Here is a 19585-nt window from a genome sequence, read left to right as displayed (position 1 = left end):
CTCATTTTATTTTTGTTTTTAGCGTAATTAGACATTAATTTATTGGTGGATTATAGCTGAATATGTTTTATGCCAAAAATAAATTATTTTAACCTTATAACATATCGACGTGTGGTAAAAAGTGTATTCTTTATATACCATTGTAGATGGAGATGTGACATCAAATTTAAATTTGTCATTACTTTAATATGTAGGACAGCTTATTTTGAAGCGGAAATATTTTGTCACATTATCTAACTGCCACATTTATATACCAATGGTATTTCAACGGCAAATTAATTTTTTAATATCTTTGTAACTGATATTAAAAAGTTTGTTAGTTGAAAAAATTGACTTAACTGTACGTAATTGTTTTTAAAAAGTTTAAAAAGTTATTTAAATAATTTGAAGTTTATTGATCAATTTTTTTTAATTAGGTATTCTTTTTATCAAAATTTAAACTGCTTTTTTTTAATACTTCATTTATCTATATTCTGAAAGCTTACCTATCAGATGTTTAAATTTAGTTAATAAAAATATATGTCTATAAACTACGCAGACGATAGTCTGACTTTTATAAAATTAATGTTAATTTTTGTGAAATATTTTGTCTCAAAAAATGCATTGTTTCGACAGAAAAACTTTCAAGATCGTCCTACTATTATCACTATAATTTTCAGGTTAAAATAAAAACCAATAATAGGCACAAATTTTATTTACACCGAAGGAAATAACATACAAACGAATAGGTTTAATCCACGAACGTTATAAATAACATAAAGACAAATCTTTATAAAAAGTCTTTATTAACTTCGTTAAGTTCCCTTTTGAATTTTTTATCGGAACGATAACTCGATATAAATCCCGGTACGAAGCAAGTTCTTTTAGTGTAAGCTTTCTTGGCACTCATATTTAAGTAATATTAATCACCAAAACCAATAATCTTATATTAACTACGAATAATTAATTATTTTCGAAATTTTCACATTCACTCCAATGCAAAAGTAGCATCTATTTCTACGCCACCGCCGCCCTAGCGAGAAACCAAGCAAACAGGCAAAATTGTGTACAAAAATTTCAAGGTCGTCCTATCTCGATTCCTCTTCTCTGTGTAGGTCTCCATAGTTTCTGCACGAACAATTTCCGGATGTTTTTTGGGTTGCCTATGCCAATTGCCTAACCTTATTCTTTTATCTTTATCTACGCTAGGACAAACAACACTCCAAAACAGGAAAAGTAATTTTACATAATATTGTGGAAATGAGATCTTTCATACTTATTTGCCAAATCTACAGCTAAGTCTCTACTTAATCTAAAATTCTGTATAAATTGTTGGTTAATAAATTGTTGCACAGTTTCCTCAAAAAATTTGCATTTTTTGGAACATTTAAAAGTCCTACAATCTCTTCCAAATCTTCATCACTTGAACTGAGGTTCATCATCTAAAAAGTTTTTAAAAATAAGAAACTGAAATACATAATACAATTTAAAAAACCTTACCTTTTACAACATTTGTATGATAACACAACAATTCAAAATTTTAAACTTGTTAGGTTAGAAATACAATCTCGAATCTCTTAACAAAATAAATAAATTCGTCAAATCAACTTCTGCACATGTGCGGACAATAAATCCTCTCTTTAATCCCAGAACTTGTTGAACGCATTCCGAATACGTTCAGGACAAGTTGTTGCGCTCCGCGAACAGAGAACTTTTTATTCAGAGGAGGATTTTTCATCACCGCGAACAGCCAAAATTCTAATGCGCAAGCGTTCTTCCTCTGAACACGTTCAGGACGTGCTCCACGAAAACACCTAATATGGTAATTCCAGATAAAAAGTTCTGTGTTGTGATTCACTTTTAACAATTATTTTTTAAGTCAGATAAGAAATTTCTAATCTATTATAGCATTCACGGTCACACTTAAAACTTAGTTTCGAAATATTTTTCTATAACCATCATTTCATTTTTGTCGTCTCCTAGAACTTGCAGTGCAGAATCATTTTTGTTGAATTTCTAAAATTTTTATTCATTCTGTATTGGATGAAGGGGTGGGTATGATTTTAAATCAACCTTTCACACACATTTTGGTGTATTTTTTTTTAAATTATGGTAGAATGCTTTTCATTTTTAAATTAAATAAATATACAGGGTGAGTCACCACTAACGCGACGGAAGATTACATCGAAATGGTAAAAGATTTCAAAAAAATTTAAATTGAATAGTTTGTAAGTTGATAAAAGCTACATTTTAAAATTATTTTGAAATATACAGGGTGTCCCAATAAATGGCGGCGTATCAAAGTTATATTTTTTCTTATGTAACACCCTGTATTTTATTGAATTTTTTAATTGTCCGCAAAAAATAAGGTATAGTTTCTCCCGCCAAACTTTTTGAACAAATTATACATAACAAGTTATATTTATATATAGAAAAGTACATAATGTCTCAACAGCACGGTTTTGTGCTAAACAAGTCAGTAAATACAAATTTATTTATTTTTGCAGATCAGGTTGCTGACACATTAAGTACTAAATTGCAACTTGATACGATATACACGGATTTTAGAAAAGCTTTTGACCGCGTTAATCATGATGTGTTACTAAAAAAGTTAAGTACTTATGGCTTGTCTAATAATTTTATTGAACTCATCAAAAGTTATCTGGAAAACAGACGTTTTATAGTTCGACACAAAGGTAATGTATCAGGAAAGTTTTACGCCAATTCCGGAGTTCCTCAGGGTTCAAATTTAGGACCTCTTCTCTTTATTATATTCATTAACGACCTTCCTTCTATTTGTAAATATACTGAGTGTCTTTTATTTGCAGATGATTTAAAAATGTACAAAATTATTCAGTCAGTACGTGATTGTATTAAGTTACAGAGAGACATTGATAGTATTTACGAATGGAGTATAGTTAATAAGTTAGAGTTTAATATTAATAAATGCAAAGTTATGACGATAACTCGGTTACAGGAACCAGTTATTTTTGATTATGAGATGGGAGGTGAGAGATTGGCTAGGGTTACTGAAGTAAAAGACTTGGGAGTAACATACAATCAAGTTTTTTCGTTTGGGAAACATATAAATCAGTCGATCTCAGCGGCAAACAAATTGTTTGGATTTATTAGAAGACAGACAATGGCATTTACAAATATTAATACAATAAAATTTCTCTATTTTACTTTAGTGCGACCTAAATTTAGTCCTGTCGCCAGGGGGGGTACAACGGCCTCCTTAATTCAGATGGACTTACCCAAGTTTTTTTTATATATTTTGACCCGTAGAATACGAATTTTTTGGGTAACAGTTGATCCGGATGTCGATAAGATTGTTATAGACAAAGAACTTGAGGAATTACATAACAGTGATTTCTCGCAAAACAAAACATATTTTTGTATTTTTTGGGTCATTTTAAGCAAAAAATATTCCTACAAGTTTTTTCGTAGAATGCATAGTTTTCGAGATAATCGCGGTTGAACTTTCAAAAAATCGAAAAATTGCAATTTTTGAACCCGAATAACTTTTGATTAAAAAATAAAGTAGCAATTCTGCTTACCGCATTTGAAAGTTTAAGTCAAATTATATCGGTTTTGATTATTTGCATTGCTAAAAATTAATTTTTTTATTGTTAAACTAATCTATAAACACATAGGTTTCCCGTGCCTAATACATGCGTTTTACCGCATGCTACGTAGAAATTGCCTCGCTTGCACTTGTAGCTACTCTACCTACTCGTTCGATTTTAAATGAGAAATCATAGAAAACATCACTCACATACTAGGTGTTTACTACAGTTTACAGCTTTGTTTAACAATAAAATAATAAATTTTTAGCAATGCAAATAATCAAAACCGATATAATTTGACTTAAACTTTCAAATGCGGTAAGCAGAATTGGTACTTTATTTTTTAATCAAAAGTTATTCGGGTTTAAAATTTACAATTTTTCGATTTTTTGAAAGTTTAACCGCGGTTATCTCGAAAACTATGCATTCTACGAAAAAACTTGTAGGAATATTTTTTGCTTAAAATGACCCAAAAAATACAAAAAGATGTTTTGTTTTGCGAGAAATCGCTGTTATGTAATTCCTCAAGTTCTTTGTCTATAACAATCTTATCGACATCCGGATCAACTGTTACCCAAAAAATTCGTATTCTGCGGGTCAAAATATATAAAAAAAACTTGGGTAAGTCCATCTGAATTAAGGAGGCCGTTGTACCCCCCCTGGCGACAGGACTAATTGGAATTTGCAAGCGTAATATGGTTTTGTGAGTATATGTCAACGCTTAAAGAATTAGAAAAGGTACAAAATAAAGTTCTTCGGTATTTGTATTTTAAAAAACACAAAAAATGCCCTGATTATAATTCTGTTAGGTCGGCTCACTTGAGAAACGAGTTTAAAATATTGTCTCTAGGACAAAGAAGGGACTTAATGGTAATTATGTTTATATACAATATAATTAACAATAAGATTAACAGCCCATATTTACTTTCACTCATTCCATTCAATATTGCTCCTCGTCGGACACGATCTTCATTAATGTTCAATATACCTCACAATCTTGTTGCAACAAGATCTCCCCTTGCCAATGCACTTAAGTTATTAAACAATTTTAACAGTTTAATTGATGTAGATTGGTCCTTGAATCGGACAAAGTTCTATAAATTGATACTAAGTCAAATTTTAAACACCTCTATGTAAAAAATATTCAAGCCTCTACAATGCTGGAAGTGATAATGAGATAATTTGTATAATTTTTATATAACTTAGAAAGTCATCTATTTAAAACTATAGAATTGTAAATGTATATTTTTTTTAGCCATGTAATGAGACATTTAGTCTGTATGGTTAATAAATAAATAAATAAATAAATAAATAAGGCTTTCCTATACCTATGTACAGAGTGTTCTGAGTTATGTTGACTTTTCTTAAAATGTAAAGTTTTAAAAGAAGCCTTATTCTCAAGTTATTTACGAAATTATAAAACATTACTTTTACATCTAAATAGTTGGATATTGGTTGAATGTATCCCATGATTAATTATTACACATTTGTCTACAGGGTGTTCAAAATTTACAGTTTCATTAGTGGAGTATTCAATGTGTCATATGATGCTTATTTTAAATGGAACACCATGTATATTAATAAATAATTATACTAAACAAATTTACCTCTTTCGAATGGTATATGGATGTCCTATCCCTAGGTGTCATAGTTTTTGCGTACTTTACAATTATTTAAATTCTTAATCTGTAAATCGATTTTAAAACAAAATATCTCGATTTTTAAACCAATCATCTTGGCATAGTTGTTATAGAGTGTAGTTGTAAATAAATATGTAGATATATTTTTATTTGCTGATTTGTAAAATAAATTTTTTCGAAATTAAGTAATAATATTAAGAAAATAACTAAATACAAAATGAATCACAACTTACTATAAGTAAGCGACAAGCCACAACAAGCGATTTTAAATTATTTGCTTACATTATTTAACATAGCTGGTGTTATAGACGCAAAAGCGTTCGAAATTCTTAATTTCATAAAAATGTCATCTGAAGTAATAGGGTAGGAAGTGTAGCATTTACAATATTTTTAATATAACCCCATTTAAAAAATTCATCTTGGCCAATCCTGGTGACCTAGGTGGCCAAATATATGGACCAAATTATCTATCCATTTATTTCTAAATTTTATGTTGAGGTTGTTCTTAACATCACGTCAAAAATAAGCAGGAGCTCCGTCCAATTGGAGCCACATGTTTGTTCGCACGAAAGTGGAAGGTTTTAAGAAGGATCCAAAAAACTTGTTTTAAGAAATTTAAAAAAGCTGCTCTATTCAGATTTTCGTCAAAAAAATATGGATCGATAACGTACTCGCTCAGAATACTGCCCCAAACATTAACACTTCATCGGTGTTGGTGATCAACAGTAAAATGTTTGTTTACTGTATCATAATAAAATGAAAGCTATGTCTATTAACTAGACGATTATTATGAAAAGTAGGTAGATTCGTCGGTACACAATACATTCTTAAAAAAAAATCAGGATCTTCTCCAAATTCTTAAGTCTATAAACGAAAAGTTAAACGTTCCTGTTCTGTCTAATGCTGGTGTAGTTGAGTTTTATACTGATGATGTGGTTTTTCTTATGTATTCCACATACACTCGTTTGACTGATTTCCAATTGACTCGAAATTTTTCACGTACTAGTATTTGGGTTTTCCGTAACAGAAAGCAGGACATCAAGTTCGTTGATGTCATTAAAAATAAATGGTTTATTTTTATTTAACTTTTCGTACCTATGCAACATTACCAGTAGCACGGAATCTATCGAGAAATCTCTCAAAAACGTCCTTTTTTGGGTGTCTTCTATCAGGATCCCTTTAAGCGTAAACTTTAGAAGCTAAGAGACAATTTTAAAAATATTCCCCAATGAAAAGTAGCATGTCTACTCTTTCATAGATATCGTGATTATTCATTTTTAGGAACAATTAAATTTGAATGTAATTGTCTCTGCCAAAGCCATTTTTAACCTTCCGCCGGTAACGTGAATTCTTGTAACATAGTTGGTAACGTCGGTCTACGACACCGACTTTTTTAATAATGAATATCTTAGGTTGTGATTTTCTGTTAATATTTTGATGTGACTAAATGTTTAATATAACTATATTTAAATAACAATATAGTAAGAAATGATCAATATTTATTTATATTCGGGAAAAAAATGCACATTAAAAAAATTGGCTTCTTTTAGATACTAACCTAATTGACAAACAATTTACAAAAACATGTCAAGTTTTTGAATACAAAATATCAACAAACATATCGACAAGATTCTTCACGGATGGCTCGGTTGATGGTGAAGGATCAGCAGGCTTTGGTGTCTTTAGCCCAGAGATCAACTATTCTTATGCCAGTAAACTACCTAAGTATACCCAAATATGTACGGCTGAGATTGTCGCAATTAATCATGCCCTCCAAATTATTTTGAAAAATGGGATTAAACAAGCAATCATCTGCTCGGATTCTAAAAGTGCCATACAGAAAATAGGCAGATCAACTTATTCTATGGAAACAGAACACTCATCGTTCATGACCAAAAGAGGCATCATTGAAGCGAAAGAAAATAACGTTAATATTAGTCTGGCATGGATTCCAGGACACTCGAATATTAAAGGGAACATGGTGGCTGATAAACTAGCTAATATAGGTAGAACCTTAAATGTAGCTGCTGATATCACTCTTCACTATTCCAACTTTCTACCAGACATCAAGCATTCCATCTGGAATCGGTGGAAGCAAGAATGGCAGGGGAAAAATCGAAATAATTCATTTTACTCTAAAATTGTAGGTCAGATAGATAAACTCCTCTGGTACCACAATTTTGCATACCAAGACAGAAGACATATAACCACCATTATTAGAATGAGGACAGGTCATTGTGCTACTCCAGTTCACCTATTCAGGATAGGAGTAAAAGACAACCCATATTGTGACTGTGGCCGGGTTGGGTCCTTGAATCATCTGATTTTTGAGTGCCCTATAAATATGTCACCCAATTTTGACCTATATAAAGAATTAACTAAAACAAATATCCCTATCCCCATTGAAATTTGCCTACTTATGTCCAACCTTAATCCACGTAGGATTAACTTGATCCTTAAATTCCTTAACTTAGCTAAACTTAACTTATAAATTAATCAATTCCCAACTTTGAATTAAAAAAAATTAAGAAGATAAAGATATAAAAAGATATTAGACCTCCAAACGATAATAGTTGTAACCCTTATGTTATAATATTGCCTTTCCTGTAGGGACTGTCTGGCCCTATAAGATGTTTCTGCTTATATTTAAAAAACTGAAGCTTTAGCATATATATTTGGAAATATTCGATTGCCCAGAGCAAGACAAGAGTATTTCCCTGGTGTAAGCTGGGCGAATTATCCCGAGGGATATAACCCAATAAAGGAAGAAGAAGAAGAAGAACATATCGACAAGGGTTGAAATGTCACAAAAAAAATTAAATTATTCAACAAATGTCAAACACAAACTGAAATTATTGTCCGTTTGTTTCCTCATTTTCTTATACACTCCACTGCGCCGCACTGTACGGTTATGGTTCGGAATTAGCAAAAATTTCGTCAAAAAGTTTTTGCAACCTGACTTGTTCTCTTTCGTAATCAATATTCACATACAACTCCTAAAATTAATATCTATTATTTAAACTGACTATGGACCAAAAACGACAAAAACTGACCGTTAAGTATAACACAAATGGTAACCTCGGTCTCTCACACCGTCAGGTCAAATAACATATGAACTATCCACACTTGGCCACAGATTTTTCAAGACTGAATAGTATGATGAGGATTTGAAAGCTACCTGGCTGCGCGAACAAAAAAATATGCGCATTTGAGTTTTACCGCGAAAAATACATTACATCGGTGTCAGGGACCGTACGTTACCACTCGAAGGTTAAGTAAAAAAAAAATTTGAATATCATACACCGATGTTTATATTTTTGATAATTACCAGACCGTACTGTCATAAACTGACAATGTCATACAATGACATTAATTAACTACATCTTTTGTTTTAAAATCGATTTACAGATTAAGAATTTAAATAATTGTAAATTACGCAAAAACTATGACACCTAGGTATAGGACATCCATATACCATTCGAAAGAGGTAAATTTGTTTAGTATAATTATTTGTTAATATACATGGTGTTCCATTTAAAATAAGCATCATATGACACATTGAATACTCCACTAATGAAACTGTAAATTTGAAGACCCTGTAGACAAATGTGTAATAATGAATCATGGAATACATTCAACCAATATCCAACTATTTAAATGTAAAAGTAATGTTTTTATAACTTCGTAAATAACTTGAGAATAAGCCTTCTTTTAAAACTTTACATTTTAAGAAAAGTCAGCATAACTCAGAACACTCTGTACATAGGTATAGGGAAGCCTTATGAAACTATACCTTATTTTTTGTGGACAATTAAAAAATTCAATAAAATACAGGGTGTTCCATAAGAAAAAATATAACTTTGATACGCCGCCATTTATTGGGACACCCTGTATATTTCAAAATAATTTTAAAATGTAGCTTTTATCAACTTACAAATTATTCAATTTAAATTTTTTAAAAATCTTTTACCATTTCGCTGTAATCTTCCGTCGCGTTAGTGGTGACTCACCCTGTATTCAGTGCGATTCAAAGAATATTACAAACAAATTTCAAGCCAAAATATTGAAAAATAAGCCAACGGTGGCAAATTTTTACAGACACCTAAAAAATGGATTTTGCGGTGGACATCAGATCTCGTCATTGGATCATGTGAAACAAAAAATTCAAAAAGATTTTATTAGCTTATGAGTTTCTTGAGGTAACGCTGTTGAGTTTTTTTAGTTTTACCGATTTTTGGTATCACTCAGCAGAAGTCGAGTGACAGACTTTTGGCGTAAGGTTTATGTTATTTATGTCTGTTTACTGTTAATAAGATTGGCTATGAGCAGGTATGTTTGGTTGTGTTGTAATTTCCAGGCACGTCTAGCAACCTAACTTCCCAAAAATATTACAAATATAACAAAAATAAGAAAACTTCTGTTGGAGTGAAAGTAAAGAGAGTGATAAACTCCAACAGAAGTAAGGAAAAGAGAGTGAAGTGGCTTCTACGTAGAGAAGCCGCAGTAGCAAAAAATACTACTTTCCAGTAGTATTAGTGGAGGAAAGTGACAGGATGTAGAAGTGAAGAGAAGGCGTTATTAAAAGGGATAGAAGTAGAAGTATGAAGAGACTGAATAGAATTGGCTAGCATGAGATGCAAGAGAACAACTTGACACTCAAGGATGGATACGGCTCGTTTTCATGCCTGTCGAAGAACAGTAGCTCAAAGTAGATGCTGATGACTAAAAGGTGAAATAATAAAATAAGAATAATGTACTGAAAATGAATGAAGATGAATAATTGCTAAAGACGAACAAAATAAATAACTAACAAATCATGGGCGCCATGAAAATGATCTTCGATCATTCTCCCAGGTATCTTACACTGCTGTCAAATACTAAACATATTAAATATATAAGTAAATGTAAATATAAAGGAATAATAAGAAATAACTGATATACAAAATAAATAAATATTTATTAAAATAACTACTAGATTTTTAACAATCTCTGAGTTACACAAAGTGCATATCATGTGACTCTAAAATGACATAAGTTATACAAAAAGTTATATTTTTTGAGATAACTACAATTATGTTATCTGTTACAAAATTACATAAGTACCTCTCACTTACATATAGGGTATAACATACAGTTGTGTCTCAGATTAGCGAATCGACTATACAAGGTACATGCTGGATAGTCCACAGTCACAGTACATCGTCCTTGCTGGAAGTTGATTAGAAAAGTCTTATAAATTGTCTTAACTGCTTCGTTTGAGCGAGTCCACATTGGTCGCGTTTCCGCGTCCCGCGTCGTTAATATATTTAAGTTGTCGGACTAACGAAACGCGGCTGTATTTGTCTGACAAGATCTCGACAATCTTTATTAGGTAAATATAGGTAAGTATGTACTTTAAATTAAAAATTAAGAGTTTTGTAATAACAAAACTACCGCGCTACAGTGACATCTTGCGGGTGTCGGACTCTACGATTTTGTTATTACAAAACTCTTAATTTTCAATTAAAAAAAATATATAATAAATAAATAAATAAATAGTTTATTTACGGCCAAAATACCATTTACAAAAATACCACATATCACAATAGGTATAGGTAGTATCACAATCATAAATACATATTAAAATATAGAACAATATCACTATAATATAAAGACTGAAAAATCAAAAATATAATATAAAAAAAAAAATAAATAAATAAATAGTTTATTTACGGCCAAAATACCATTTACAAAAATACCACATATCACAATAGGTATAGGTAGTATCACAATCATAAATACATATTAAAATATAGAACAATATCACTATAATATAAAGACTGAAAAATCAAAAATATATACATATATATATATATATATATATATATATATATATATATATATATATATATATATGAAAATTACTAAGTTCTCGGGAAGAACCGCGTTGAGAATTTATAACTCGACGTTTCGGCACGACAATCACAGACCATCTGAAATAAATTCAATAAGGCAAACACTCTTACAAAACGGCTACCATAAAACCCAAATCAATAGGAGCATTCAGAAACATCTAAATCCCATTCCATCTAATAAAGAAAACTTGCCGCCCGATCAACCCAAAATCTTTCTACCTTTTATCAAAGGTGTCACTGACAAGATTAGTAGAATTCTTACCCCTCTAAATATCAAAACCGTCTTCACTACCCACTCCAAGTTGTGCAATCTTGTCAGATCCGTAAAAGACCAAATCCCCAATGAAGACCATGGTGTCTACGAGATACCTTGTTCCAGTTGCCCACGGACATACATAGGACAGACAAACCGACGAATCCAAAACCGTATCTACGAACATTCCATATCTGTAAAACATTCCGACACTACTTCAGCCCTTGCCCAACATCATATTCAGACAGGTCACCAAATAGATTTCGAGAAAGCAAAAACCATCGCCCCTGTCCGCTCCTTAAAATCGAGAATCATCCGTGAAGCCATCGAAATTGAAAAACGCCCTCACAGCCTAAACACACGCGATGACGCCAAAAGACTGCCGGCAACATGGCGACCGCTGCTTCGGCGAATCCCCACGTCAGTCGATCCCACTCAGGCCTCTCCCGCGCATACAGTTCCCGCGCGCACTGAGAGTATAAAAGGAGCTACACAGGCGAAGACAGGTCGTCACTCGACACTGAGGAGTAGGCAGATTGAGACCTCAGTGCCGCTTGACCGTTCTCCTAGAGAACAAGACACTACTGGTACGTCACGAGTGAGGGGAGTAGGCAGATTGAGACCCCGAACTCGAACGGAACCATACCCCTCTTGATAATGGCTCCAAAAAGGGTGCCGAAACGTCGAGTTATAAATTCTCAACGCGGTTCTTCCCGAGAACTTAGTAATTTTCATTTACCTGACCGCGGAAATCTTTCCGAACATATATATATATATATATATATATATATATATATATATATATATATTTGATGATTTTTGATGTTTTTTGATGGAATGTGTCTAAAGATATTCAACCTCTCATCTTTACCGATGAGCCCACGGAGGTTGAAGAGGGCGAAACACATTTCTAAGAACTGGTGTTTGGATCTTTGATTCTATTCGAAAAATTTTTCCCTGCCAGAAATAGTGGATGTGTAGTTATTCGTAAGGGGATTTTTCCACATTCTCTATTTCATTTGTTTGATATATATATATATATATATATATATATATATATATATATATATATATATATATATATACATACATACATATATACACATATACACACATATATTAAATACAATTTAGCATTTTTTTTTTCAATTTTTTCTTAAAACTAGGCAATGAACAGTCAAAAAAGTCAATATCGATATTATTGGCCCCCTTAGACATTCTTCCAATTGCTTTGTTCTGTGCATAATTGGTGCAATGAAAGTCTACAAAAAATAGTTCTTTACTACGAGTATTACATTGAGGAACTCTATATTTTATCTTCTCAAGAAGTGTTGAGCAATCAACCAATCCATTAGCAATCTTATATAAGAAAACTAAATCAAGAAATGATCTTCTATTTTCCAGTGATGATAAATCTAATAAGTTGAGAATTTCACTATAATTGATGTTTTCAGATGGTATATTTAGTTTATATGCAATGAATCTTAGAAATTTTTTTTGGACTTTCTCTATATTATCGATGTGGCATCTGTAGTAGGGTGTCCATATGCAGCTTGAATATTCTAATATTGATCTAACTAATGCACAATAGACAGATTTAAGACAATTTATATTATTAAAATCAGAAAGACTACGTTTTACAAAACCAAGCATCTTCAAAGCTCTATTAACAACAAACTCAAAGTGCTTAGTAAAACTCAAAGATGAGTCAAAAATAATGCCCAAATCTTTAATGGATGTTAAAATTTCTAAGTTTCTGTTGTCAATCGAATAGTTAAAGAGTGTAGGTTGTAAGATTCTGTGATAACTCATTATTTTACATTATCAATATTTAAATTCAGTTTATTGTCACAACACCACCTGAAAAAATTATCAAGATTCTCTTGTATTAGAAGACAGTCATTTATATCTTTAACTACCCTAAATATCTTTAAATCATCAGCATACAGTAATATTTTACAATCGGAAAAACAGTTTAAAACATCGTTGACAAAACAATTAAAAAGCATTGGAGAGAGATGACTTCCTTGAGGAACTCCTGATAAGACTTTAATTTCTGATGATAAGCAATCATGAATTTTGACAAATTGTCTTCTATTTGTTAAGTAACTTTCAAGCCATGATAATAATGATCCATGAATTCCTAATGCAGATAATTTTTTAACTAATATATCCTTATTCACTCTGTCAAATGCCTTGGAGAAATCGGTGTAGATCACATCAACCTGCCACCGGCTCTCCAAGGCCTCTAAAATGAATTCCTCCAATACAAGTAGGTTTGTAGATGTAGATCTACCTGACATAAAACCATGTTGTTCATTTATTAGTATGGATTTTATTTTTGTATATAATTTTTCAGTTATTAACATTTCAAAGATTTTAGCAAAAATAGAGATTTTTGAAACTGCTCTATAGTTCTCAATAGATTTCTTATCGTTATTTTTGTGTATCGGGGTAACATAACTATCTTTCCATTTATCAGGAAAAACACCTTGAGACAACGACAAATTAAAAACTTTACATAAAACCTGAGAAAGGATGAATCTACAATTATAAACAAATATGGGTGAAATATTATCAGGGCCGCATTTTAGATTAAGGTTTATTTTTTCTATGCTATTATATACATCTACTTCACTAATATCACAACTATTAATATCGACATAATTATTATATAGAAATGATTTTGCTGTATCTAAACTAGAATTCGAAATTGTATATGCAGAGGCAAAAAAACTTCCAAAATAGTTACAAATTTGTTGAGGATCATCCGTATTGAGGATAATCCTGTATAAAAGGTATATTTAAAAACCCTCAAAAGGGCCACATCAAAATCACATAACTAGTTTTCGACTGGTTTACCAGTCATCATCAGGGCTTACCTAAAATGAATATAACCTGATAAAATAATACAAAGATATTGAAATTTTGACTAGGGTTAAACATTATCAGTTATACTCACGTGCAATGTACATGCTAACCACCAAGATAGTATTTAACAAAAATATTAGGGTCAAAGCCCAGTAAAAGAAGTCCGTCAAGGAAACATTGGTTTAAAAAGCTACATAAAGTATGGGTGTTTAAAATATTTAGCTAATCTGCCCCAGGTAACATCTTAGATGTGGATTTGACTTGTTTTCATGTTGAATGTGTGACGGCAAGTGACAATGAGATGGATAGGACCTCTGAACGATGACAAGACAGAAATGACAGTTCCACAGGAAGTTAAAAATTAACCTGTCATATTTAAGACTAAGGTGTACAGCATGTTAAAATTAGAAATGATGTAACAACACACTCCATTGTGAAAATTATCATTTATAATTATTAAGCTAGTTGTTATAATTAAAAATGTATTCATTTATACTGTAAGTGCAGTTAGGCAAAACACATTACACAAAAGTTTCGTGTTCAATAACTAAATTCAGTAAAAAACCTTATTATCGAGAGATCTGATTTAAAAAATTTTGTGTTGATTAAAGTTATCGAATTTATTTAACTTATTGGTAGCTGTTGGAATTTATGTAAGTGTTTAAGAGATCACGATAGGGGTGACAAAGGTGTAAAAATGTCTTAAATAATCTGCGGGATGTATCATTAAGAAAGCACAAGCTCAAACTTAGGCGAGTAATTCTTAAAGGCTTCGCAGGCTGCCCGGATCCCTAAGGGTCCAAAAACAAAAACCGTAATAGGATGATGACAGTAGGGGCTGGGGGCATGAGATGTCTGTGAGGGAATTAGTGGGAAAGGAACATGAACGAGACCTAGAAAGAGAATTAGACTTTAATTGGTTTTACTGAAGATGAGTGTTATATTTTGGTAATGACAGATTGAAAAGGAACGGTGAGCATAGCCATATGTAGAAATATGATGGTGGGTTGTATGTAGATGAAAATTTGTATATGTGGATGTCTCTGGATGATGATATCAGTAATTTGTATGTAATTATGAATAGATAAAAATGGTTAGCTGGCTGAAGATGACAAAAGGATTATTGTGGCTGGTACCAGATAAATTATTATAAGTGTGAATGTGAACGAAGCAGTAGAAGGGGGGTGGAAAGTGATATTGTAAAATTATTAAGAAAAAGTTGTCGATGGAGTGGTTGGAAGTCCCGATTGAACGAAACATGGCGGTTGACACAATTTCTAGGTCCCCGTACAAGTCTGATTTTAAGAAGTCTTTCTGTGGGATGTTGTGAAGTAGAGCGACATCATCTGGGATATTCAACGTATGATTTTTGTGTTTGAGATGTTGAGAAAAGGTAGAGATGTTCTCTCTTTTGGTGTGTTCAAGAGAGCGAGAAGCAAGTGATCTACAAGTTCTTCCTATGTAAGTAGCATCACAGTCAGAACATTGTAGTCTATAAACACCACTACGGTGTACAATTAAGAATTAGTCGCCTAAGTTTGAGCTTGTGCTTTCTTAATGATACATCCCGCAGATTATTTAAGACATTTTTACACCTTTGTCACCCCTATTGTGATCTCTTACACACTTACCCACATAAATTCCAACAGCTACCAATAAGTTAAATAAATTCGATAACTTTAATCAACACAAATTTTTTTAAATCTTAGATCTCTCGATAATAAGGTTTTTTTACTGAATTTAGTTATTGAACACGAAACTTTTGTGTAATGTGTTTTGCCTAACTGCACTTACAGTATACGTGAATACATTTTTAATTAAACAACTAGCTTAATGAATTCTAAATGATAATTTTCACAATGGAGTATGTTGTTACATAATTTCTAATTTTGACATGCTGTACACCTTAGTCTTAAATATGACAGGTTAATTTTTAACTTCCTGTGGAACTGTCATTTCTGTCTTGTCATCGTTCAGAGGTCCTATCCATCTCATTGTCACTTGCCGTAATACATTCAACATGTAAACAAGTCAAATCCACATCTCAGATGTCACCTGGGGCAGATTAGCTAAATATTTTAAACATCCATACTTTATGTAGCTTTTTAAACCAATGTTTCCTTGACGGACTTCTTTTACTGGGCTTTGACCCTAATATTTTTGTTAAATACTATCTTGGTGGTTAGCATGTACATTGCACGTGAGTATTACTGATAATTTTTAACCCTAGTCAAAATTTCAATATCTTTGTATTATTTTATCAGGTTATATTCATTTTAGGTAAGCACTGATGATGACTGGTAAACCAGTCGAAAACTAGTTATGTGATTTTGATGTGGCCCTTTTGAGAGTTTTTAAATATACCTTTTATACAGGATTTGACTGTTTTTTTTTGTATTACATGGTATACAGCCAACCACAGGAAAACTTTTTCGTTGTGAATTTTTAAATTAAAATACTCATATTTAATTAATAAAGATTTACAGCCGTGTTTCGTTCGTCCGACACCGTAAATATGTTAATGACGCGGAAACGCGTCCAACCTGCTCTCTAAATTTTTTCAGAAAGTGGTAAACTCGCTCAAACGAAGCAGTTAAGACCATTTTTAAGACTTTTGTAATCATCTTCCAAAAAGGACGATGTACTGTGGACTAGGAGTGATTACAACAAAAAAATAGACTTCTATAGTCGTTCCATTATATCTTTGCACAAACGGCATGATTCATTTGCAAACAAGTTAAAACAAAATATTAAGTGAAACTTACGTCGATATTAACATCATTTTGATATGTACTATCAATGTAATAATAGGAAATGACTATTATCGGTGGGCGAATTTTATATTGTTTTTTATAGTGAATTTTATATTGTGCATTAACTATGTTATAATGTCTTTAACACAATATAACTTTATAAAATAAACACAATATAAGTGATAAATTCCAATAAACAACGTCAGTCAATATCCAATAGGTTAGGGGACATCCATAAACTACGACGTTGAGAAGAGGGAGGGGGCTTGCTTATTTCGACGAAATACGACAGGGGGTGGTGGGGTATGAGTGCACATTCGACGTCGTTTAATATATTGGTATATTTAAATTTGTCGCTATTGTCTATAAATATAATTTTTTACTAGCTTTTACCAGCATTCAAGTATCAGAAATTCATATAAAAACGTATAGTTTTTGAAATGAAATTGAAAATAAAACAAAACGTTTACGATAAAATACACCTTTGTTAAAATTAAAAAGAATTCTCTTATAGATACTTTTATCGCATACATTTCGTTTTTATCAGTCACAGCCTTAAAATAATATTAGGTAGCACTTTTGTACAGGACAACAAACAATAAGACATTGTTCTTTGGGTTTAAACAAGCGCTTCTATATATACAGAACAACGTCTGGAAGCAAACAATATTAAATTGTTAATTCATTTATGTGCTGCATACTTTGTGTGAAAAAATAGTTCTGAAAGAATGAACGGAAATAAAATATTGTGTTCTATTTAGTTAGTAAGTCGTATTTACACTTAGAGAAGATTTATACGCAAAATCTTGGTCCAATGCTATTTAAATGCATTCTTTTTTTCGAATACTCAGAAAACTAATAAAAATTTTTGAAAAATTTAAACGCAGATTGAGAGATTACATTATTACCGAGGGCCAAAAGTTTCTGAAAACATCTATAATGTTTATTTTAATAAGTTACAGGGATAAAAAAAGAATATTTAGTCTGATTTTTAAGTTCAAAAATTTAATTAAAAAAAAACCTTTTGTTTATTCTAAGGGACTTTCAGCCCTCGGTAATAACGTAATCTTTCATTCTGCGTTTATTTTTTCAAATATATTTATTAGTTTTCTCAGGATTCGAAAAAAGAATGCATTTAAATAGCATTGGACCAAGATTTTGCGCCTACCCCCTTAATTGCTCTTGTTATGATACATTCGCAAATAAAGTTTCAAGGTTGATTAAAAAAACAGAAATAAGTACCATTGAATTTTTTTAAATCACTGAAAGGGGGTCGTGAATCGTGAACTGCAATGACGACGTCAACATGGGGGGGGGGTTCGTCTGTAAACGACGAATTACGACGGAGGGGGGGGGAGGGATGGTATTAAAAAGTTCAAATTTTTTACGACGTAGTTTATGGATGCCCCTATTAATAGGTTACATTTACATTGCGTTTCAGTTTGCGATACTCCATTCGAATGGATATCAGTCCATATCACTCTAGCAATCAGTCATCAGTGTAGTAAAATCGGTTTCAGTCAGCTTAAAATTTCTCATTTTCGCGCGGTGGGCGAAAAATTTTCACATTTTTTCTATGAATTTCTATTTTTTCCACTTACCCGGTTTTTCACCGGTTATTACTTTAAAAAAAGAAAAAAGCGGTTATAACCGTGACAAAAAACAACCGGAAAAACCGATTATTGCAGAAGAAAAAAACCGGTTTTAGGTTATAACCGGTAGGTTTTTCCCATCCCTACTGAAAATGATAAACGTCAAAATTCATAGTACACAAGGTTCACATTGTTTATCCTTGTTTAACTTATGCTGGTTTCTAGGGCAAGCGGTTTAATTTTGCGATACTAGTTTCTGTGAGTAAAAAAGAGACCTAGTATGAAAAGTAATTCGTGAATAATTTCATGCATGTGCTAAGATATAATGGAAGAACTATTATGGAGAATGTTCAATTCAAATCAAATCCCTGGACTAACTATTTAGTTAGACAAATCACCAGACAGGCAAACATTTTCGCAAATATCTGAGACATACAGTCGGAAAAATGAAAGAATACCCATGAACGATCACATCAATCAGTTATTTTGTATTTGCTGTCTTTTTCTATAAGTAACAAACGTTTGTTATAGAAAAAGATAGCAAATACAAAATAAGTGATTGATGTGATCGTTCTTGAGTATTCTTTCATTTTTCCGACTGTAACTCTTTTGTTTCATTAATCTCTTCAATTAATCTAACTATAAAATCGGTGATTCATTCAATTCTCGGTACAATTATCTCGCTGTTTGCTTTTTTAATAAAGAAAAATACACTTCTATTGTAATATCGCACTTAAATCAAATTGCAGATAATATCTGTAGCCAATCCGTGTTTGTTTTGCATAATTTAAAGGAACGTAAAACGCTGGGGCCATTGTAAACATCATAAAAACACGAAATGACAGAATCGATACGGCTTTCATTTGCTTTGGTGAATTTTCCACATTTTTTCACACATTCAAATAAGTTTATGATCTTAAATTCTTGCTGTTGACATTAAATAAACTGCGCAAAAATGCTGTTTGTTTAATATTAATGTAAACGTTACAGTTGTTAATGAATTTATGAGATTTTTGATGGTTTAAACGTTTTTT

General features: G+C 31.8%; 1 protein-coding gene and 1 long non-coding RNA gene across 4 annotated transcripts in view; one reads left to right on the top strand and one right to left on the bottom strand.

Annotated features, from left to right (window-relative positions):
- LOC126886753 (PH and SEC7 domain-containing protein) overlaps positions 1–19585 on the top strand; it is a 347358-nt gene that overhangs the window by 9637 nt on the left and 318136 nt on the right. The gene's annotated exons all lie outside the window — the stretch shown is intronic.
- Positions 767–1794, bottom strand: LOC126886754 (uncharacterized). Its single transcript, XR_007698761.1, has 2 exons — positions 1480–1794; positions 767–1421 (listed from the first exon to the last, which is right to left on the bottom strand). It is a non-coding gene; the product is annotated as an uncharacterized LOC126886754 (long non-coding RNA).

Source organism: Diabrotica virgifera, chromosome 6, assembly GCF_917563875.1.
Source record: "Diabrotica virgifera virgifera chromosome 6, PGI_DIABVI_V3a".
Taxonomy (NCBI): Eukaryota; Metazoa; Arthropoda; class Insecta; order Coleoptera; family Chrysomelidae; genus Diabrotica; species Diabrotica virgifera.
This window is presented reverse-complemented; position numbering and strand designations above follow the sequence as displayed.